General features: G+C 50.3%; 2 long non-coding RNA genes across 2 annotated transcripts; one reads left to right on the plus strand and one right to left on the minus strand.

Moving 5' to 3' along the window:
- Window positions 1–579: 579 nt before the first annotated feature.
- On the minus strand, window positions 580–1,147 carry LOC138520660 (uncharacterized). Its single transcript, XR_011282845.1, has 2 exons — window positions 1,073–1,147; window positions 580–690 (listed from the first exon to the last, which is right to left on the minus strand). It is a non-coding gene; the product is annotated as an uncharacterized lncRNA (long non-coding RNA).
- Window positions 1,148–4,404: 3,257 nt separating this feature from the next.
- On the plus strand, window positions 4,405–5,036 carry LOC138520661 (uncharacterized). The gene is made up of 2 exons (XR_011282846.1): window positions 4,405–4,543; window positions 4,926–5,036. It is a non-coding gene; the product is annotated as an uncharacterized lncRNA (long non-coding RNA).
- Window positions 5,037–23,364: the final 18,328 nt, after the last annotated feature.

Below are 23,364 nucleotides of genomic sequence, written 5' to 3' on the forward strand. Positions count from 1 at the left end.
GATCACAGGCATTTTATGCATAACCAGGAGAATCAAAAAATGTTTAGTAAACTCTGCCACAGAGACAGGCGCTCTACTTGGAGTTTGCTTAGGACAGGAACATCTGTACTCTCCTCCGATCAGTCATCATCTATCTCTGCGCAGACTTGGAGAACTTACTTCAAAAAAAAGTTTGCCCTCCCAACAGCATTTGTAGAAATCGAATATAAATGGACCTGTTTAGCCTATCCCTCCTTTCCACTCTGGGATAATTCTAGTATTGAAGCCACAATAACTGCCCTGAAATACTCGAAAGCAGCAGGCCCAGATGGGATTCCACCCTGTGTTCTTAAACGCCATCCAGCTTTGTGGGCAGGGATCCTTAAGAAACTGTTTGATAACATTTTTTGAAAAACTGTGGCTTTGAAAAACCTTGCTCCACCAGGGCGACTCCTTACAATCCCGATAGTTATACGTGCAAGATTAAAAGTTTCAAAATCCGGTCAATGAAGTCGCAGGTCAACTGTATAAGGACGGTAAAAAGCCTAACCGTCCCATACGTTGAAGAAATTAATTAATGAAAATACAGGACTCTGCGCCAACAACTCAAGTTGAGTTAAATCTTAGATTATGCTTTATTGATCATCCATGACCATTGAGCCCATAATTGATAACATGTTTCGGCTCCACTGAGCCTTTTTCAAATCCGGGCTACCCATAATTGTAATATAGGACATACAATATATCATAGTCAAAAAACAATTTGTATGAACGACATCATAAAGTAAAACATAATACCAGTTTTCAAATATCATGACCACAAAATGTGCATAATAACATGAAAGAAATTAGACAGAAAAACAAGGATGGGCAAAAGGGAAGGGTTCATGGGTGTAGAAAAATAGGCAAACATATCATAATACATTGTTATGTTTGAGTAAACAGAAAAAGAGCACAAAAAACAGAAACAAAAACACAAACAAAAAGAAAAAAGAACCCATTAGTAATCATTATTCTTCAATTCATTGAATAATATAACCAAATTCTGCAATGGTCCCTTGAGACAAACTGACAACTTGGTGGATGTCCTTACCCGAAATTTGATGTAACCAGTTCTTATGACTATTTGTCCATGTAGTAGTAACGGGGTACAATCCCCAATATCAATCTAAACAAAAACTGTAAGTAGCGAAGGTAAATAAAACTGATTGTCCAATTTAGAATATACATTAATTGTCTATATCAAGGTTGCCTATGGCAACTAGGCATTTTCACTTATGAGAATAAATCCCGCCCTTCACCAAACGTGCAAAACAACTCTACTTAATGGTCACAGGCCATTTCTGCCTTATTCAAAACAATTCATTATAAGTTCCGTAGTGAAGACAATTGTAATTAACCATCATTACGTGAAATGATGACGCATTTCAAATATAGAACACGTATTTCAAGTACGGAAAGCACAACATATAGCTTATTTGGTTGCTACTCATCAAGTACCATTAAAGCTAAATCTCATTGAAAAGTAAACCATGAGATAAGCGGTCCTCCCTTACCAGTTCCTGGAACACAAACAGTCACACGCGTCGGCAGGTAAGCCGAACGCTTACCAGGTATGCCTTCTTATACTAGGCGTCATCACTGTGCGCGGTTACCACGGCGACGCAAGGAAAAGCGTCGTCATTGAAAACCGCATTCTATCCCCCAGCATTCTACAAATTACATATGCTATATAATTCAAAATATTTGAATAAAGCCTGAAAAACTAACAAAGCATGTATACGCTTCTCCTAACCCAATTTATATTTGTTGAATACTTAAATGGTTACTATCACAATAATGTATAATCACGGGCACTAATGCACCTAACTACAAAAGGTTGGTGAGCATTACACGCAACATTCAAATAACATACTGAGCTACCAATTATGATGGGGTATCCCTTTAACAACACCCTGAAATACATGTAACCTCCTAATAAACAATGAGCCGTGTTCTAAATCAAGTATAACAATGAAAATTATTCGAGCTTGAGAAGCCAGATTGCAATGTACTACATCTCACAAGAATGAAACCATTTCATTATCTGTATTAAGTCCTGTATTTGTCGAATTGAAGTAACAAATTGCTCTTGCTTCCGCTTTTCGTAACGCCTTCACTCTGTCACCACCTCTTTTGTTCAAGGATACTTGTTTAAGACCAATGAATCTAATTTCCGATTTGAGATGTGGCTGATGTGTTTTTTGCCAATGTTCAGCTAACGGAAGTGATGGGTCTTGACTGCCAATTTTGGCTAAATGTTCACGGATACGGATTCTCAACTGTCTCTTGGTGCTACCAATATATAGTTTGTGGCAGACACAGATGATGCCATATACTACAAAAGTTGTTTTGCAATTGATTCCTTGTTTAATGATCCAACATTTTCCATTTTTATCTTCGAATTCTGTTGTTCTTTGGTATGCATATTTACATTGTGGACAAACTCCACATTTCCTGAAACCAGAATCTTTCTTGTGTAACCATGTACCTTGAGTAGTGCTCTCAATGTCCGGTAATAATGATGGACTAAGGATAGATTTAAGTGTATTTGCTCTTCTGAAGGTAATGCGTGGATGATCACTCACAAACTCACCAATATGACTGTCCAATTTAAGTAGGTACCAATGTTTGTTCAAAATTTTTCGTAATCTCTGGTGGTCTGAACAATATTGAGTGATAAAGCTAATCGGCATGTTCGCTTCCAAATTATTCCCTTGTCTCTGTCTCAAAGTATCCTGCTGCTGCATCAATTTGGTTCTCTTATATGCTTTACTTATGTCTTTTTGGGCATATCCCCTCCTTCTAAAACGTCGTTGTAATAGATTACATTCCTCTTCAAATTTTAAATTACTATTACAATTTCGTCTCGCTCTGATATATTCACCCAATGGTATATTGGTGATAGTTGGTCGAAAATGACAACTTTTAGCATGTAATATTGAGTTAACTTCCGTTGGTTTTCTGAATGTAGTTGTTTGTAGTACTTGATCTTCCAAATATATTGTCAAGTCCAAAAAATGTATCCGCTGTTTGTTGCATTCTCCAGTAAATTGAATATCAAAACAATTAAGATTTAACTTGTCCACAAATGCGTGAAATTCCTCTATGCTACTATCGACGATGCAAAAAACATCGTCGATGTACCTTGTCCAAAATTGGATTTTCTCAATGAAAAATGATTCAGTGTATATTGCTTTGTCTTCCAACATCCCCATGAAGATATTCGCCAATGCTGGGGCATATTTAGTACCCATAGCTACCCCCTTGGTCTGTTGGTATACCTTGTTGTCAAAGGTAAAGACATTGAGATCAAACGTGAGATGTAACATTGGCAGTCAAGACCCATCACTTCCGTTAGCTGAACATTGGCAAAAAACACATCAGCCACATCTCAAATCGGAAATTAGATTCATTGGTCTTAAACAAGTATCCTTGAACAAAAGAGGTGGTGACAGAGTGAAGGCGTTACGACAAGCGGAAGCAAGAGCAATTTGTTACTTCAATTCGACAAATACAGGACTTAATACAGATAATGAAATGGTTTCATTCTTGTGAGATGTAGTACATTGCAATCTGGCTTCTCAAGCTCGAATAATTTTCATTGTTATACTTGATTTAGAACACGGCTCATTGTTTATTAGGAGGTTACATGTATTTCAGGGTGTTGTTAAAGGGATACCCCATCATAATTGGTAGCTCAGTATGTTATTTGAATGTTGCGTGTAATGCTCACCAACCTTTTGTAGTTAGGTGCATTAGTGCCCGTGATTATACATTATTGTGATAGTAACCATTTAAGTATTCAACAAATATAAATTGGGTTAGGAGAAGCGTATACATGCTTTGTTAGTTTTTCAGGCTTTATTCAAATATTTTGAATTATATAGCATATGTAATTTGTAGAATGCTGGGGGATAGAATGCGGTTTTCAATGACGACGCTTTTCCTTGCGTCGCCGTGGTAACCACGCACAGTGATGACGCCTAGTATAAGAAGGCATACCTGGTAAGCGTTCGGCTTACCTGCCGACGCGTGTGACTGTTTGTGTTCCAGGAACTGGTAAGAGAGGACCGCTTATCTCATGGTTTACTTTTCAATGAGATTTAGCTTTAATGGTACTTGATGAGTAGCAACCAAATAAGCTATATGTTGTGCTTTCCGTACTTGAAATACGTGTTCTATATTTGAAATGCGTCATCATTTCACGTAATGATGGTTAATTACAATTGTCTTCACTACGGAACTTATAATGAATTGTTTTGAATAAGGCAGAAATGGCCTGTGACCATTAAGTAGAGTTGTTTTGCACGTTTGGTGAAGGGCGGGATTTATTCTCATAAGTGAAAATGCCTAGTTGCCATAGGCAACCTTGATATACACAATTAATGTATATTCTAAATTGGACAATCAGTTTTATTTACCTTCGCTACTTACATTTTTTGTTTAGATTGATATTGGGGATTGTACCCCGTTACTACTACATGGACAAATAGTCATAAGAACTGGTTACATCAAATTTCGGGTAAGGACATCCACCAAGTTGTCAGTTTGTCTCAAGGGACCATTGCAGAATTTGGTTATATTATTCAATGAATTGAAGAATAATGATTACTAATGGGTTCTTTTTTCTTTTTGTTTGTGTTTTTGTTTCTGTTTTTTGTGCTCTTTTTCTGTTTACTCAAACATAACAATGTATTATGATATGTTTGCCTATTTTTCTACACCCATGAACCCTTCCCTTTTGCCCATCCTTGTTTTTCTGTCTAATTTCTTTCATGTTATTATGCACATTTTGTGGTCATGATATTTGAAAACTGGTATTATGTTTTACTTTATGATGTTGTTCATACAAATTGTTTTTTGACTATGATATATTGTATGTCCTATATTACAATTATGGGTAGCCCGGATTTGAAAAAGGCTCAGTGGAGCCGAAACATGTTATCAATTATGGGCTCAATGGTCATGGATGATCAATAAAGCATAATCTAAGATTTAACTCAACTTGAGTTGTTGGCGCAGAGTCCTGTATTTTCATTAATTAATTTCTGTTTGATAACATGCTGACAACTGTGTCCACCCCCCCTTCATGGCTAAATTCCATCATTGTTCCAATTTATAAAAAAGGAGTAAGGTCTCAGCCATGTAATTTTCGTCCTATAGTGCTAATTGATACGGCTGCTAAAGTGTTTGCTAGCTTACTCCTGGGGGAATTACAAGCAGTGATTGGAGACCTTAAGATCTTGTCTAAGTATCAAATTGGTTTTCGTGCAGGAATGGGGACTCCTTTAAACGCTACAATTATGGCGCATTTATTAGCTAAACACAAACTTAAGGATTCTGGCCCATTATACATGGCCTCGATAGACCTCACATCCGCCTTTGATTCGGTTGTACGCTCACTTTTGTGGAAAAAAATGGTTGCTATGAACATACCACAATATATTATACAACTGATATATAAGCTCCACACAAATACCACTTACTTGGTAAGGGTAAACAACGAAGGTGCAACAACACATCCGATAAAGATCGGCCTTGGTGTGAAGCAAGGATGTAACTTAGCAGCCACCCTTTTCAATCTTTATTTATGTGGCATCAATGACATTTGGAATACTCAGATTTCCTATCCAGCAAGGCTCGGCCACCTTAAAATACAATGGCTAGCCTTTGCGGATGACATTGTAATATTTGATCGTACGCCCAAAGGCATGCAGACCAAATTGGATCTATTCGCCTCCTACTGTCTGACTCACAATCTGAAGTGTAATGTGGAAAAATCCAATATAGTAGTATTTAGGAATCGCAAGAGGAAGAACATCACACGCAATTGGAGAATTGAGAACTTTCCGTTAACCATAGTCCCTCCAATTCGTTATCTTGGCTCTACTATAACTGATTCCCAATCGCTGGCAATGTGGAAGGAGGTATTACAAAAAAAAGCTGCTCCCCTCGCTACGCAAATGCGGATGGTATATCTGAAGTTCTGCAAATTCTCATTGCTGCCACTAATGCAATTTTACATCCTAAAAGTAGAGTCTGTCATCCTTTTTGCCTTAGATATGTGCCTGGCAAACATCAATACCTACCTTGACCAACTACAAGGGCGCATGTGGAAGGGGGTTTTGAGGTTGGCCAACTCCACACCAAATATCGTAATAAGGCAGGAACTTGGTATCACTGCCCTATCTGCACGCTGCAACTGGCACTTATTGCCTAATTTTGCCAGAATGCTGTATCCACCTGCAAATTGTCTTTATGAAGATTTGGGCCAACTAATGGTCGCGTCCGAACGATCTTCCATCATGATTTACTATGCACAAATGATTCATCTATTGGACGAAATTGCACTTGTACCAGCAGACTTGGAATTTAGACCAAACTATGTGAAACAGCGTATTATAGAAAATGACTGGTGTAAAACGGTAACTGGAATGGCGGGTCTTGAAGGCTATAAGGAAGCAGCTCGTTTCTGTTCCTCAAGACGGCCGCACAAACCTTATATAATTCAGTTCCCCTTTAATAAGGCTAGAGAAACTTATTTTCGATTTAAAATGAACCAATCCCTTATGTTAGAAAGAATTAGTGTTTGGAGACTGCATTGGAAAGTAGAAGCGCAGTTAGGATGCAGGTTCTGCAAGGATGGTTCGATTCAAGAAACCTTGAAACACCTGGTTATATTTTGTACATACTTTGAGGCAACACGTGTACTAATAATTGCAACTGACTGTGTATTAACTGATGCAACCAGGGAATGGCTTTGGCTAGCCTGTATGTGGGGGACTCGCACAAGTTTTACATTAGCTCTATGCAGACTTCTTGTAACTATAAATAATGAACTTGAGAAGATGTTTCATATGAAAGAAGAGCAGCCTAGCTCTAGACATTAATAATACCCTACTGGTATATTTGCTTTTCCTATAAAGCACCTTGATCTATTGCTAGAACTTTGTATGGTAATTTTTGGTAAATTGGCTTGCTCTATACATAAGCCCAATTAGAAACGGGACTTTTTTGATACTAGATGAAACTAGCATTGTAATTTCGAATTTATCTGTAAGTGTGGCAATGTAGCTCCAGCACTTTGTGTTGTTTACCACTTGGACCTTCTTAACAATAGGTAAATGGGAAGTTGCTGAAACCGTGTCCTTATGATGGATAGGAAATGTATCATGCTGATTTTTTTTTAAAGTAAATGTATATAAATTGTTCCTAATAGGTTAACGGAACGGTTTATAGGAAAGGAAAAAAATAGTCATATCGAAATTGTAGAAGTGACACATACAAAATGTGTTCTTACTGTATAATAATAAGAAAATATAACTTTATAAGTTACATTGAAACTGTAGAAGTGATACATAAAAAATATGTTTCTACTGTATAACAATAAGAAATTATAATTTTATAAAAGTTGTAAAAGTTTGTTGATCGAACTAACAAAACAACAGTTTGAAATAAAAAAAAAAGGCTTGCAAGCATTAATCAATTTGGAAGTGTAGTCTATTGCTGAAGCAGTCACATTCACTTGTCTGGTGAGAGGGTGGAGTCCAAGTATATGCCTGATGTTGTAACTTCCTTTGAAACTTTGATTGTAATGCCATCCATATTGAAGGAGTTGTATTGGCAGTCTAGCTTGTTTATTCGTGAACGTGATCCAAAAGGAAGTAACTAAGTCTTATCGTCATTTAGACAGAGGCCGTGGGTGGCTATCCATGCCTGAATCCTTGAGTATATTTCGTTTAGGAGTTTGATATCTTTGTCATAAGAGCCTGACAATGTGATGAGGATTTGCGTGTCATCCGCATAGTTGGTATAGGTGACACGCAAATCATCCAAGTGGTCAAATAGCAGCTTAGTAAAGATATTATATAAGATAGGGGAGATGCAAGAACCCTGCGACGCTCCACAAGAGATTGGGGCAGGTTCAGCCGAAGCCGTCGGTGCAAATACCCTCATAGTCCTGTTCTCTAGGAAGGACTGCATACAGGCGGCTGCATTTGTGGAGAAAGAGTCTGCTGATGTCAAGTGTCTGGTGAGGATTTTGTGATCGACTAAATCAAAAGACGCTGATAAGTCAAGCAGGAGGAGAAGAGCCAGGCTTCCTTTATTTTTTAATTCGTCCATTTGAATTTTTAAGTCATTGAGGGCTGATTCTGTACCATGTCTTGGTCTCAATACTGATTGGCGCAAGCCTAAGACGTTATCGGCTTCTTGGTGATTTTGGATTTGGAGGTATGCCACCCTATCCAGGATTTTCAATAAGAAGGGTACTGTGGTTATGGGCTTGTAGTTTGTAGGAATGGTTGGGTTGGGGTTAGTTTACTTTAGAAGTGACATGAACCAGGCATCTTTGAGGTTGTTGGGGACTGTGCATGTTTCAAAGGAGGCGTTTCTCACAGAGGTGATGAAAGGAACAGGCTTCTTTGTCCCCTCTTTTATGACTGTCGCAGGACAGATATCCCCTTGGCATCTTGAAGTTTTTGAAGCTCGCTATGATTCCTTCTACTCCCTTATAGAGACAAGGGCAAATTCGAATGGGCAGCAGGTTTTGGGAAGTTGATCATGTTGAATGCTGTGCCTGATGATGGGCTAAGTTGTTTGCTTCTTTTTTATTTTGTAAGAGGGAGATTTTATCCAGTAATGCTTTTTGAATATTAGCGCACGGGAAGGCATCTTTAGTGTATCAACAGGCAGAGGTGCTGAGGATGGTGAATAACTCTTTAGAGCCAGACGTACCATTTTGAATTCTGTCATTGGAAGTGTCACTTTTAGCTTTTAGGATAGCTGCTTTGTATTTGTTGGAGATAGTTAGGAACTTTTACATGTTAAAGTCTGTGTTTCTTTTTTCTCCAATTTGCTTCACAAATTCTTTTGGACCTGCATAGAACTTTCAGGTCGGAAGTGAACCTCTTATTTAGGCGAGTTAAAGGTTTGGCTTTGCGCATTTCTGAAGGAGCAATTTTGTCTAGGGCCTGAAAAAGGGTGTGGTTATACATCTCCAAAAGAGGGAACGGGTCCTTTTGATCTTAGATTGATTGGTGATGGGCTGTAGTAGGGGCAGTCATTTCTCCACTGTGATGTTGCGATTATTTCTGGTAAGAGCAGGAGGTGCTTGTGGAGCGCAAGTGTTTGGGCGCCGGCTATTCGGCATGATGAAGGAGATAACATGGTGGTCGGACCAGGCGCAGGGAGAATTGGAGAGGATCTTGGTGTCACAGTTTAGGTCTGCTAGCCAGTCCAGGGTTCTGCCTTTTAATGTGTGTCGGGTTGGTGATGCGGTGTGAGCAGCCTAACTCTGAAATTGTGTTAGCTAAGGCTGTTGCATTATCATCGTTTGTCATTGAGGCTGAGATTTATGTCTCCCAGCAGCATGATTTGGGACCCCGGTTTGGTGTTCCAAGTGAGGAGATGTGTGATGTCATCCTCAAATGAAGATAGTGGGCCAGGTGGTCTATACAGAAGGTGTATAAGTATAGTGCGTGCAGCTGATGACGGGAGTTTGGCCGACAGTACCCTAGAGGAAAACGGTTCGTTGGTGAGTTCCCTGAGGCCTAGTTGGTTTTTAGCGATGAAGGCTACTCCCCCACCTCTGCTAATGTCTCTGTCTGCTCTAGGGATTGTGTCATTTTTGGGTATAGCGAGAGAGAGAGTTGGGCCTGCTGCCGAATGCAGCCAGGTTTCCATTCCGTGATTGCTAGGAAATCTAGGTGGTTGGTTGTGATGAGATCCGCTATGTCTAGTGCATGTGCTATCATTGATCTGGAATTTATGTGGGCTCCTTTGATATGTGGTGCATCTGAAATGGGTGTGTCTGAGAGTGCGTGGTTGATTGCTGGAGAGGTTGGGCTGTTAGTGGTGTAGCCGAGTTCAGGTTTGTTCCTAGTGTTGCTGAGTTTAGAATTGTCCCTTTTGGTCCACTTGGGTGCAGTCTTGAAACGTGGATGAGTGTTACGGTAAGCGTTGAGCATCCAGCTATTCTTTAGGCGTGATCCTAATCTTGAGTTTCTGGCATCTATTGGACAGGGTTATTTGGGTATAGGCTGGGAGGCATAGAGCTGAATCCATTGTGTTGGAGTGAGGGGGCAGTGACTACTTGCTAATGTTCCTAATTTAAGATTAGATGAAGTCCTGGCAAGCTGGAGAGCAGGTAAGAACTTAGTGGGTGTGAATGTGTTGATTAGAGGTACTAAGGTAGCCATAGTTAACGTTACCTTGCGTCAGTTGGCCATGAGTGCCGAGAAAGTGGGCAAGGCTGTGGTTGAGATTTTTACTGGGGGCGTTAGTGTTCCTCAGCAAGATGACACGGGTGCAAAATACATCAACGAGTAAAGAGCGGCAGGTTCAATACTATGCGGTGTGGATACACCAATGACCTCAAAGTGGTGAGTGTAATACTAAGTTGGGTTAAATACCTCGTATGGCAAGTACATGAATGACCGTGGGATGGTGAGCACGGTGCTATGTTAGGATATGGGCAGTTTATAACAAACACAGTGTTGACCGCAGAATGCTGAACACAGTCCTATATTAAGATATGAGCAGGGTATGGCAGATGGAGCAATGACCACAGAATAGTATGCACAGTACTAAATTAGGATACAAACAATGTATGGCAAACAGAGCGTTAACCACAGAATGGTGAGCACAGTCCTATATTAGGATATATGCGGCATGTGGTCAATACAGCATTGCGAGCCAAAAAGTGAAATATGCAACGTTTGGTAAATACAGAATTGATTACCTAGTAGTGAATACTGTACTTTGTTGGGATATGTGCAGCGTATGGTGGCATGAGAGGCAGTGTGAAATGCATTGTACATACAGTAGACATTTGGTTGTGCATCTACAGTGACTTTGATATCTATAGCAACAAGTTGCCCTGAGTAATATCAACTAGATGTTAGGAAGTCTCGTACAAACAAGTTTGGCTTGACACTATGGCCAAGTGGATGATGAACGCTCGGAACTCGATCTCTAGCAAGTTGTGCTTGCATGGGACGTACGTCGCACTCCAAACCAACATTTTGTATTCATTTTTCAAGCCCTCTATCTTGTCCATGGAAGAGTGCTTTGGCTGCAGATGCTACACAGGGTCCCTTTGCTGCTTTGGCTCACCTTTGGTAGCTGTGGTTAAGCACTCAAGGCTGAAGCTTTACAGGATGGTTTGTCACTAGACAAAGTATAACACAATGCTCCCAGGTCATATCAATTCAGAGATAGTTTGCAACCTGTGGCTCTCTAGATGTTTTGCACTCCAATTCCAATTAGACCTAAGCAGCCTAATCAATATGAAGGGACCATGGCAGTTGTAGTCCAAAATATCTGGAGGGCCACGGGTTGCAGATCCCTGCACTAGAACATATATGTGCAGGAAAAACCCGCACCACAGAAGAAAGCTAGAATGTGTAACCATAACTGATGAACAGGCCTGACCCTCAACAAGGCCTTCAACTGAAGCGGATCTACTTCAATTGTGAGGAAGCATTGGATAATTGTTAGTCGTCGTAGCAATGCTTTTCTCTGGCAGAGGGACTTTCCTTCATCCACGAATCAGGTTTCTTAGCTGCTTTTTTAAATTTTAAACTCTGTTTATTGGAATGAAGATGTCTGTTGCTTCTGAATATTACAATTCCTAAGCTCGACATTCAAGTGCAAATTTGAGGCATGCTGAAGTGCAATAACATAACTGTGAGGAATTCGACCATTCGCATGGTGGATGTGCACTCGCCTTGGCTTTCTTTGAAATTATAAATGATATTGAATGATGGTAGATCAACCTCCGGAAATGTGTGGTGTTAATAATCCGCACACATTTTCCTGTGCTCACTGCACGACATACACATAGACCCATGTACTCTGGGTGGACACAGCATACAGACAAGGTCCCCCCTATCATATTTAGTTGGAATATTACAGCCAAGAGTACATCAAGGCATCTCAGAAGGGGGAAGGCACAACCTTCCACCTGCCATGGCCAGCCTAATTAACTAACTATGGCTCCATGGATCCGCCCTGCCCTTTGTTAGCTGTTGGTGGCAGCTTTGCATACTAGTCAGAGTTAATTCAAACAGGCCCACGGGTGCCTGGGCGCAGGACTAACAAAACACAGGAACACCCCAGTAACCTTTGATATGCACTGTGTCCACCTGAAGCCAGCTCCTGCCTCTCAGTATCAAGGGCAGTGACCCGTCCTGTCTGGGACAGCTGTTTACAGTAGTCATCCCCACACAGGGACCCCATTCAGAAGGTACAAGTATGTGGTTTGGCAGCGACCGAAGATCTGGTCTCGCCACAGCTTCAAAGGGGACCTGCTGCTTTAATCAGGAACCGAAGAGATCTCAATTAACCAGAGAGACCCGTTGATCCACAATAGACAGGAAGAATGATGGTTCTTATTATTATATGTTTTCACCACTTTACCTTATCTGTTGCAACGCACTCTGGTTATGACCTCATGCATACAGGAGATTGTTGGTAGGGACACAGGATTGGTTGATTTAGGTTGGCTTAGCCTACACCAATCTCTGTGGCCCATTTGGTTTTAAAGGAGGGTTGAGCCTCTCTTTTGGGCAGATAATCTGGAGACTTGGAAAGGAGTTTCAAGAAGAACTCATTTGTATGCTTGCTGAGGCTACAGTCTGCCTTAGAGCTTCTGCCAGTGAAGGAAGGCAAGGATCTCTAAATAAGGAAGCAAGATCCCTCCCCTAAACATCTCCCAGGGAACAGAGCAAGATAATGAATCCAGAGGACCCTCCAGCAGCTCCAGAACTGGTACCCAGCCAGCACACAGAGTGCCCTGCTGGGCTCTGCAAGCAAGCTTCCTAGGTGGGAAGTGCCAGAGAGTCGCTGAACCAAATCAAGGACAAGGCCATTGCCTGCAACCCTCTCCTCAGCTTTGGACCTTAAAGGACAATACAAACCCAGTGAATTGAGCCAGAGAAGCCCCTCGAGCTGCAACCGACTTCACTGCTGACTATTGTCACGCTGTAGTCGCTAACGCTTTTCGAGACGTCTCGACCAGTGCTTCAGATCCGCCATCCATCACTGTGCAGGCTAGCCTGAAGCCGTCCGTCCAGCCTCGCTCGCCAAACTGCCTGCTGCCTGATACCAGTAGCTGTCTCCGGTCTTGAACAATGTTGCAGGAGCTGCAAAGCACCCCGATACTGACTCGACCCTGTCGAGCACCAAGAACCTCTACAAGCAAAAGGTATATTGTGGTTCTGCCTGCCTGGTCCTTCTCTGGAGGCCCCTAGTGACATTTTACAAACCATTGCTCCCTTTGTGCTGAAACCAAGTATCCCAGAACTATTGCTATTAATTACTTTACTGACTACTGAAATCTTGAGATTGTGGATAATTGTGTCACAATACTAACATCACATAAAGACATTTATGTTTAAAACTTGTTTATGATTGTTTGGGAAACTTTCAACAAATACAAAGAATTTTCTTATTTTGATAATGTGAGCCCTGAGGAAGAGAATCATATTCTCGAAACACCTGTCGGCTCTTACAATTCACCTGATTTCATGGCTTAACTTGCCAATTCTGTTCTACAATTAAATTGGTTTCAATACGATTGCATTTTTGTGATTTGTACTTTCAAGTGGCGCTTTAGAGACTAAGGGGCCGATTCATGGAACAAACGTGCGGTGAAAATCTTGGCGCAAGCAGGCGCAAGCGCAAAAAAACAGGCGCACGTGCACGCGTGCGATTCATGGAAGTCCCTGCGCGTGTTTACCTCGGGATGTGCGCCAAACCCGTGCATGGCGCACAAGTCACTGCAACATCCCGAAAGGCGTGCGCGACGCGCACAGTGAAAGCGCACAACCTCGGCGCATACACCAGAAAGTGGGCGGGACACGGGGCGTAACACGCGGAATGGGGAACAACGCGCGAAAATAAGGGCGTAACTGGGGATGTACTGCAGGGAAGCAGACGGAACGCCCACACGCACTCGAACCACACGTATTCATGGAATCGAATAGGGCAAAGCTACGCACAGCCAAAGACACGCACAAGCCGAAACACGTCCGCCACACGAAGGCAGGCGGTAGAGTCCCTGCGCATTACAAAAGTGGCAACATACAGCAATTGGGCCTGTGCGAGCGGGGCACGTGTATTTCGGGGGTGCTCGGGAAGTTACACACGCGATTGAGCGGGGTACGTGTATTTCGGGGGTGCGCGGGAAGTTACACGCGCGATTGAGTGGGGTACGTGTATTTCGGGGGTGCGTGGGAAGTTAGACATGCGATTGAGCGGGGTACATGTATTTCGGGGGTGTGCGGGAAGTTACACACGCGATTGAGTGGGGAACGTGTATTTCGGGGGTGCGCGGGAAGTTACACACGCGATTGAGCGGGGTACGTGTATTCCGGGGGTGCGCGGGAAGTTACACAGGCGATTGAGCGGGGTACGTGTATTTCGGGGGTGCGCGGGAAGTTACACACGCGATCTCATCAGGGTACGTGTATTTCGGTTTGCGGGGGAAGTATCACACGCAACATCAGCAGGGTACGTGTATTCCAGGGGTGCGCGGGAAGTTCCACAGGCAATTCCATCAGGGTACGTGTATTACAGGGGTGCGCGGGAAGTTCCACATACAATCTCATCAGGGTACGTGTATTACAGGGGTGCGCGGGGAGCACCACACGTGAATTGCACGTGTGGGTCCTCCCAGGTGTTCCCTCTACACCCTCCACGGCCCCTGCAGGTGGCTCACACCACAGGGGCCTACCCTGCACATGTCCTGCAGGCACCCCATCCACCATGGCCATGCCCCCCAGCCAACCCACATGTCAACTTGCACTACTGCCCACCAACGCATGTCCCCCTGCACCCCCAGCCACCAGGGGCAGCATCCACCAGGCCCCCACCCATGTCTCCCACCACCCCCACCCCCCAGCAGTGCAGGGGCACCCACCACCAGGCCCCCACCCATGTCTCCCAGCACCCCCACCCCCCAGCCACCAGGGGCAGCCTCCACCAGGCCCCCACCCATTTCTCCCACCCCCCCAAACCCCAGCCACCAGGGGCAGTCTCCACCAGGCCTCCACCCATGTCTCCCACCACCCCCACCCCCCAGCAGTGCAGGGGCACCCACCACCAGGCCCCCACCCATGTCTCCCAGCACCCCCACCCCCCAGCCACCAGGGGCAGCCTCCACCAGGCCCCCACCCATGTCTCCCAGCACCCCAACCCCCCAGCCACCAGGGGCAGCCTCCACCAGGCCCCCACCCATGTCTCCCACCACCCCCACCCCCAGCAGTGCAGGGTCACCCTCCACCAGGCCCCCACCCATGTCTCCCACCACCCCCACCCCCCCAGCAGTGCAGGGTCACCCTCCACCAGGCCCCCACCCATGTCTCCCACCCCCCCCCTCAACCCCCAGCACTGTGGGGCACCTGCCAGCAGGCCCCCACCCATGTCCAACTCATGTCTACCACCACCCCCACCCCCCAGCCACCAGGGGCAGCCTCCACCAGGCCCCCATCCATGTCTCCCACCACCCCCACCCCTCAGCAGTGCACGGGCACCCTCCACCAGGCCCCCACCCATGTCTCCGAGCACCCCCACCCCCCAGCCACCAGGGGCAGCCTCCACCAGGCCCCCACCCATGTCTCCCACCACCCCCACCCCCCAGCAGTGCAGGGGCACCCTCCACCAGGACCCCACCCATGTCTCCCACCACCCCCACCCCCCAGCACTGTGGGGCACCTGCCAGCAGGCCCCCACCCATGTCTCCCACGACCCCCACCCCCCAGCAGTGCAGGGGCACCCTCCACCAGGCCCCCACCCATGTCTCCCTCCCCCCCACCCCCCAGCACTGTGGGGCACCTGCCAGCAGGCCCCCACCCATGTCCAACTCATGTCTCCCACCACCCCCACCCCCCAGCAGTGCGGGTCACCCTCCACCAGGCCCCCACCCATGTCTCCCACCACCCCACCCCCAGCAGTGCAGGGTCACCCTCCACCAGGCCCCCACCCATGTCTCCCACCCCCCATCCCCCAGCACTGTGGGGCACCTGCCAGCAGGCCTTCACCCATGTCCAACTCATGTCTCCCACCACCCCCACCCCCCAGCCACCAGGGGCAGCCTCCACCAGGCCCCCACCCATGTCTCCCACCACCCCCACCCCCCAGCAGTGCAGGGGCACCCTCCACCAGGCCCCCACCCATGTCTCACACCACCCCCACCCCCCAGCAGTGCAGGGGCACCCTCCACCAGGCCCCCACCCATGTCTCCCACCCCCCCTCACCCCCCAGCACTGTGGGGCACCTGCCAGCAGGCCCCCACCCATGTCCAACTCATGTTCTCCACCACCCCCACCCCCCAGCACTGTGGGGCACCTGCCAGCAGGCCCCCACCCATGTCCAACACATGTCTCCCAGCACCCCCAACCCCCCAGCCACCAGGGGCAGCCTCCACCAGGCCCCCACCCATGTCTCCCACCCCCCCCACCCCCCAGCAGTGCAGGGTCACCCTCCACCAGGCCCCCACCCATGTCTCCCACCCCCCAACCCCCAGCACTGTGGGGCACCTGCCAGCAGGCCCCCACCCATGTCCAACTCATGTTCTCCACCACCCCCACCCCCCAGCACTGTGGGGCACCTGCCAGCAGGCCCCCACCCATGTCCAACACATGTCTCCCAGCACCCCCAACCCCCCAGCCACCAGGGGCAGCCTCCACCAGGCCCCCACCCATGTCTCCCACCCCCCCCACCCCCCAGCAGTGCAGGGTCACCCTCCACCAGGCCCCCACCCATGTCTCCCACCCCCCAACCCCCAGCACTGTGGGGCAGCCTCCACCAGGCCCCCACCCATGTCTCCCACCACACCCACCCCCCAGCCACCAGGGGCAGCCTCCACCAGGCCCCCACCCATGTCTCCCACCACCCCCCAGCAGTGCAGGGGCACCCTCCACAAGGCCCCCACCCATGTCTCCCAGCACCCCACCCCCCAGCCACCAGGGGCAGCCTCCACCAGGCCCCCACCCGTGTCTCCCACCACCCCCACCCCCCAGCAGTGCAGGGGCACCCTCCACCAGGCCCCCGCCCATGTATCCCACCCCCCCAACCCCCAGCACTGTGGGGCACCTGCCAGCAGGCCCCCACCCATGTCCAACTCATGTCTCCCACCACCCCACCCCCAGCAGTGCAGCGGCACCCTCCACCAGGCCCCCACCCATGTCTCCCAGCACCCCACCCCCCAGCCACAAGGGGCAGCCTCCACCAGGCCCCCACCCATGTCTCCCACCACCCCCACCCCCCAGCAGTGCAGGGGCACCCTCCACCAGGCCCCCACCCATGTCTCCCACCACCCCCATCCCCCAGCACTGTGGGGCACCTGCCAGCAGGCCCCCACCCATGTCCAACTCATGTCTCCCACCACCCCCAGCCACCAGGGGCAGCCTCCACCAGGCCCCCACCCATGTCTCCCACCACCCCCACCCCCCAGCAGTGCAGGGGCACCTCCACCAGGCCCCCACCCATGTCTCACACCACCCCCACCCCCAGCAGTGCAGGGGCACCCTCCACCAGGCCCCCACCCATGTCTCCCACCACCCCCAACCCCCAGCACTGTGGGGCACCTGCCAGCAGGCCCCCACCCATGTCCAACTCATGTTCCCCACCACCCCCACCCCCCAGCACTGTGGGGCACCTGCCAGCAGGCCCCCACCCATGTCCAACTCATGTCTCCCACCACCCCCACCCCCCAGCCACCAGGGGCAGCCTCCACCAGGCCCCCACCCATGTCTCCCACCACCCCCACGCCCCAGCAGTGCAGGGTCACCCTCCACCAGGCCCCCACCCATGTCTCCCAACCCCCCCACCCCCCAGCACTGTGGGGCACCTGCCAGCAGGCCCCCACCCAGGTGCAACTCATGTTCCCCACCCCCCCACCCCCCAGCACTGTGGGGCACCTGCCAGCAGGCCCCCACCCATGTCCAACTCATGTCATCACCCCCCACCCCCCAGCAGTGCAGGGTCACCCTCCACCAGGCCCCCACACATGTCTCCCACCACCCCCACCCCCCAGCAGTGCAGGGGCACCCTCCACCAGGCCCCCACCCATGTCTCCCACCACCCCCACCCCCCAGCAGTGCAGGGGCACCCACCACCATGCCCCCACCCATGTCTCCCAGCACCCCCACCCCCCAGCCACCAGGGGCAGCCTCCACCAGGCCCCCACCCATGTCTCCCACCACCCCCCACCCCCCAGCAGTGCAGGGTCACCCTCCACCAGGCCCCCACCCATGTCTCCCACCACCCCCACCCCCTGGCAGAGCAGGGGCACCCTCCACCAGGCCCCCACCCATGTCTCCCACCACCCCCACCCCCCAGCACTGTGGGGCACCTACCAGCAGCCCCCCACCCATGTCCAACTCATGTTCCCCACCCCCCCTCCACCCCACAGCACTGTGGGGCACCTGCCAGCAGGCCCCCACTCATGTCCAACTCATGTACCCCTGCACCCCCACCCCCCAGCACTGTGGGGCACCTGCCAGCAGGCACCCACCCATGTCTCCCAGCACCCCCACCCCCCAGCCACCAGGGGCAGCCTCCACCAGGCCCCCACTCATGTCTCCCACCCCCCCACCCCCCAGCACTGTGGGGCACCTGCCAGCAGGCCCCCACCCATGTCTCCCACCACCCCCACCCCCCAGCAGTGCAGGGCACCCACCACCAGGCCCCCACCCATGTCTCCCAGCACCCCCACCCCCCAGCCACCAGGGGCAGCCTCCACCAGGCCCACACCCATGTCTCCCACCACCCCCACCCCCCAGCAGTGCAGGGGCACCCACCACCAGGCCCCCACCCATGTCTCCCAGCACCCCCACCCCCCAGCCACCAGGGGCAGCCTCCACCAGGCCCCCACCCATGTCTCCCACCACCCCCACCACCCAGCAGTGCAGGGGCACCCTCCACCAGCCCCCCACACATGTCTCCCACCCCCACCACTCCCCAGCGCTGTGGGGCACCTGCCAGCAGGCCCCCACCCATGTCTCCCACCACCCCCACCCCCCAGCAGTGCAGGGGCACCCACCACCAGGCCCCCACCCATGTCTCCCAGCACCCCCACCCCCCAGCCACCAGGGGCAGCATCCACCAGGCCCCCACCCATGTCTCCCACCACCCCCACCCCCCAGCAGTGCAGGGGCACCCACCACCAGGCCCCCACCCATGTCTCCCAGCACCCCCACCCCCCAGCCACCAGGGGCAGCCTCCACCAGGCCCCCACCCATGTCTCCCACCACCCCCACACCTCAGCAGTGCATGGGCACCCTCCACCAGGCCCCCACCCATGTCTCCCACCACCCCCACCCCCAGCACTGTGGGGCACCTGCCAGCAGGCCCCCACCCATGTCCAACTCATGTCTCCCACCACCCCCACCCCCCAGCCACCGGGGGTAGCCTCCACGAGGCCCCCACCCATGTCACCCACCACCCCCACCCCCCAGCACTGTGGGGCACCTGCCAGCAGGCCCCCACCCATGTGCAACTCATGTTCCCCACTCCCCTCCCACCCCCCAGCACTGTGGGGCACCTGCCAGCAGGCCCCCACCCATGTCCAACTCATGTTCCCCAGCCAACATGTCATCACAATCTAGATCCCTGGTCCCTATGGTCAGCCTCCAAATGCGAAACACCCACCCGAGTATTGCATCCACCCACTCATAATTGGCAATTACATGACAGAACACCAATTGCAAGTTCCGAAACAAACACATTTCCCTCACATACATCCAATGGGTGTCAGTGAATCTCAAAACCCATATCATGAAATGCATGAAACCAATGAGATGATACTACACATTGAAATATGATAAAAAATATGTATTAAAGCAAACATAAATAGAATCAAAAATAAAGAAACATAAATGTGAATGTACAAAAATCAAAAGAAGCATGTCCGTGAAAAAAAGCAAAACCAAAAATCATATCCCAAAGTAATGGTGTCCAAAGTCACTGTCCACAAAACAAAATCCAATGGGAAATAAAAAGAAAGCCATTGCTCCATGGTTAAAATGTGAAAGAAAAATACAATCCAACAGTGAACTATGTACATGGGAACAAGCCAGGGTCCATTATCCCAACAAAAGAAAGGAAACCTATCTAACTACACTAACTTATAAAATAAACTATATACAAAAATGTGGCCAATGTCCAAAAGGTCCAAATTAAATAAAAAAAATGAAACCTATCACTACCTATATAACTATGTACAAGGGCAGCAGGCTAGTTTGACGGCTCACTTGTGGATGTCCCGGGCCAGGGCATCATCGAACTCCTGCTCAATGTCCAGGAGGCGGTCCTCCTCCATGGCCCTGAGGGTCCGCAGGGCCGTCGACTTGTCCACCTCCAAACCCCTGCGGATTGCCTCGAGGCACTCGGCCCGCCTCAGGGCCCTCCGCATGGAGTTCTCCGCCCTGACCATTGTGAGCCGTGCCTCTTCTGCCCGCTGCCGCTCCGCATCTTTGGCGTGGCCCAACCGCTGCCACACGGAAGACACTCTCTGTCCTGGGTCCTCCTGCCCTCCGGCCGATGCCTGCCCCTCCGATGTTGAAGGCCCCGAGCCTTCATGGCTCCCACCACGTTGCTGCTGTGCCTCTGCCCGTGCACTGCCTCCTGCTGCCTGCACATCCTCCGCCGGCTGGGGTGCAGTTGTTGATGTGGCCACCCCTGCTGGACGTCCGACTCCCGACTGTGGCAGGGATGCCTCCTCCACCAGCCTGGCCGCACCGTCAGAGGCAGCTCCACAGGGCACCCAGGTGACTGATGGGTGGGAAGATGGCACGGAGGATGACTGGCGCGTAGGGGGTCCAGTTGAGGAGGGGGTCGTAGCAAGCATCATCATACGGAGGAATCCGGCCTGGGTGACCTGTCCCAGCAGGCTGACGTGGTCAACGAGCCATTCAAGATGATGTGCAGTCTCCTCATGAAAAGACTGCAGGTCACCTCGCATGGCCCGTTGACGCAACGCCACACCACTCAGAGCAGGCTCAACCCGGACCCGGATAGCCACGTCCGCAGGCAGAGGAAGGCCAGTTGACGTGAGCTCATCCCCTGCCTGAAAATGGGTCTGGACGTAGGCATCCCTGCTGGTGCAAGATGATGCAGGGACAGGATCAGGGACAGGATTGCACACAGGCACCTCCGCGGCGGCCTGTGCTGCCTCCTGTCCCTCGTCCTGCACTGCACCACTAGCACCAGTGGGATCCCCACCTCCAGACCCCGTCACTGTTGCTTGCATGGCCTCCTCCACCAAACCCCCCACCAACCTGGATGACTCTGTGGCATCTTCTCCTGTTGGGCCCTGTGGGGTCCCAGTTGCCCCTTCTGCTGCCGAGGAGTCCAACTCCAACCTCCGCCTCTTGGACCTCCCCCCGGCAGCTGTGGCCTGGGACGCGGCACCGGACTCCTCACTCCCCGACGAGATCACAACATAGGAGGGGAGCCGGGGCTTGCATCTCCGGCTGGCGGTGGGATCCCCGCCGCTGTGCTCCACAGCACCTTCTCCGCCCTCTTCATCAGTTGACGCTGCAGACAGGGAGAAATAAAACACAGGCATCAGGGCACTGTGCAATGGACACATACACACATGACAGTTGTACATGAGTGGCATTGGCAAACCTCAGACATGTCATCACAATCCCCAACACACATGTCATTTCAACTCGCACACATGAGCCATACCACAACTGCCAGCACCATCCATACACATAGAACAGCATGAGCAGGCAAAGGTGAGCCAGACATCACATGCAACACAGGAAGTGCACCACACATGTACACACACCACCACACCTACATGCATGCGTACACCTCTGCCAAGTGTCGCAGTGTTCAGACGGGCATCCATGTCACATCTGCCGATCAGGCTTCCACATGCCGCTGTCACATGTATCCATGTTGCATCACTGTTGCACCCTTGTCAAATACATACACATGCACATGTACACAGTGCTGATATATGCAGATGAAAACAACATACATGCGTGACATCACGGACATGTCTACTTACATAGACATTCATCCAAACATGTGTGCCCACACAACTGCATTTGGCATGCAAGCCTACACACACAAGCACCACCCATGTCTCACACATTCCAGCCCTCGCATGTGTTAGCCCCACGGCCCTGTACACCCCCACCCATACTCAACCCCATAAAAACAGATATGCAACCTGCACACTACTGAAAAATCGCCACACGCACTGCTCACAATCAGGATGCATGTACACTTACCGCTCGACTCCAGACGGGTCTGCCTCTCAAGGACCTGGACGTGGAGCGCTGGGGATATGCGTTCCAGGACCCTCATCTGTTCTTCCGACAAGTGGCCCCGGCGCCCCTTGGCATCCGCTGCCTTCAAGAGGCGCTGGGCCTTGTTCAAGGTCCTGGACCTGAAGTCCTCCCAGCGCTTCTTGACATGTTGTAAGTCGCGGACTGCCACCCCCTCCGCGTTGATGGCAGTCACGATTCCAGTCCAGATCCGAGTCCGTCCTTCCTTGTCGGCACGGGAACTTCCGAAGAGGGCATCATACTGCCCCAGGACTTGCTCCACCTGGACACCAACTTCGGTGGCACTGAAGCTGGTGCCCCTCTGCCTCTCTGGCCGGGGGTTGTCAGTGGTCTCAGATGGTGTTTGCCCCGACATGACAACCCCAGAGGCAGGAGTGGGTGGGCAACTGGGTCCTGGGGCTGGGCTGTGGAGCGATGCAATCCCATTCGGGAGTCTTCGGTTCCAGCAGGGGTGGTCACAGCAACAGCATCCCTGGCTGATGTGCAGGCAGCAAATGACAGGGCACCTGGGCAGCAGGCAGTCAGGCAGCAGCAGATGGCAGGTGGGAGCGTGCTCGGGGCTCTGGGGGGCAGTAGTTCAGCCTTCTGGGCAGGAGCGTGGTCTTCCGTGTGCTTACGCGTGGCCAGCTTGATACGGAGTGATTTGGCACGTGAAAAATCTGCACGTCAGCATGTAATTCGAGGAAAGGCCCTTAGCGTGTATGCACGGCAGCACGCATATGCGATTTCATTGGACCAAAGGCCCTTAGCGCGTGAGCGCATCTGTGACGCGCGCGGGTGTTTCCCCTCATTGCACGTGATGACAGAACACACGTGGATTTCCACCAATCGCGCGTGAAAGTTCCCACGCACCCCGGAACACACGTACCCAGGCTAATCGCGTGTGGAACTTCCCGCGCACCCCGAAACACACGTACCCAGGCCAATCGCGTGTACGCTCACTCCCCTCCGATCACACGCGATGACACTCGGACGTACAGTCTTACCACGTATCCGAATACGGGAAACCCGCGCACGGCAAAAGACGTGCACA

The sequence above is a fragment of the Ambystoma mexicanum genome, chromosome 13 (genome assembly GCF_040938575.1).
Source record: "Ambystoma mexicanum isolate Mex_15411 chromosome 13, UKY_AmexF1_1, whole genome shotgun sequence".
Classification (NCBI taxonomy): Eukaryota; Metazoa; Chordata; class Amphibia; order Caudata; family Ambystomatidae; genus Ambystoma; species Ambystoma mexicanum.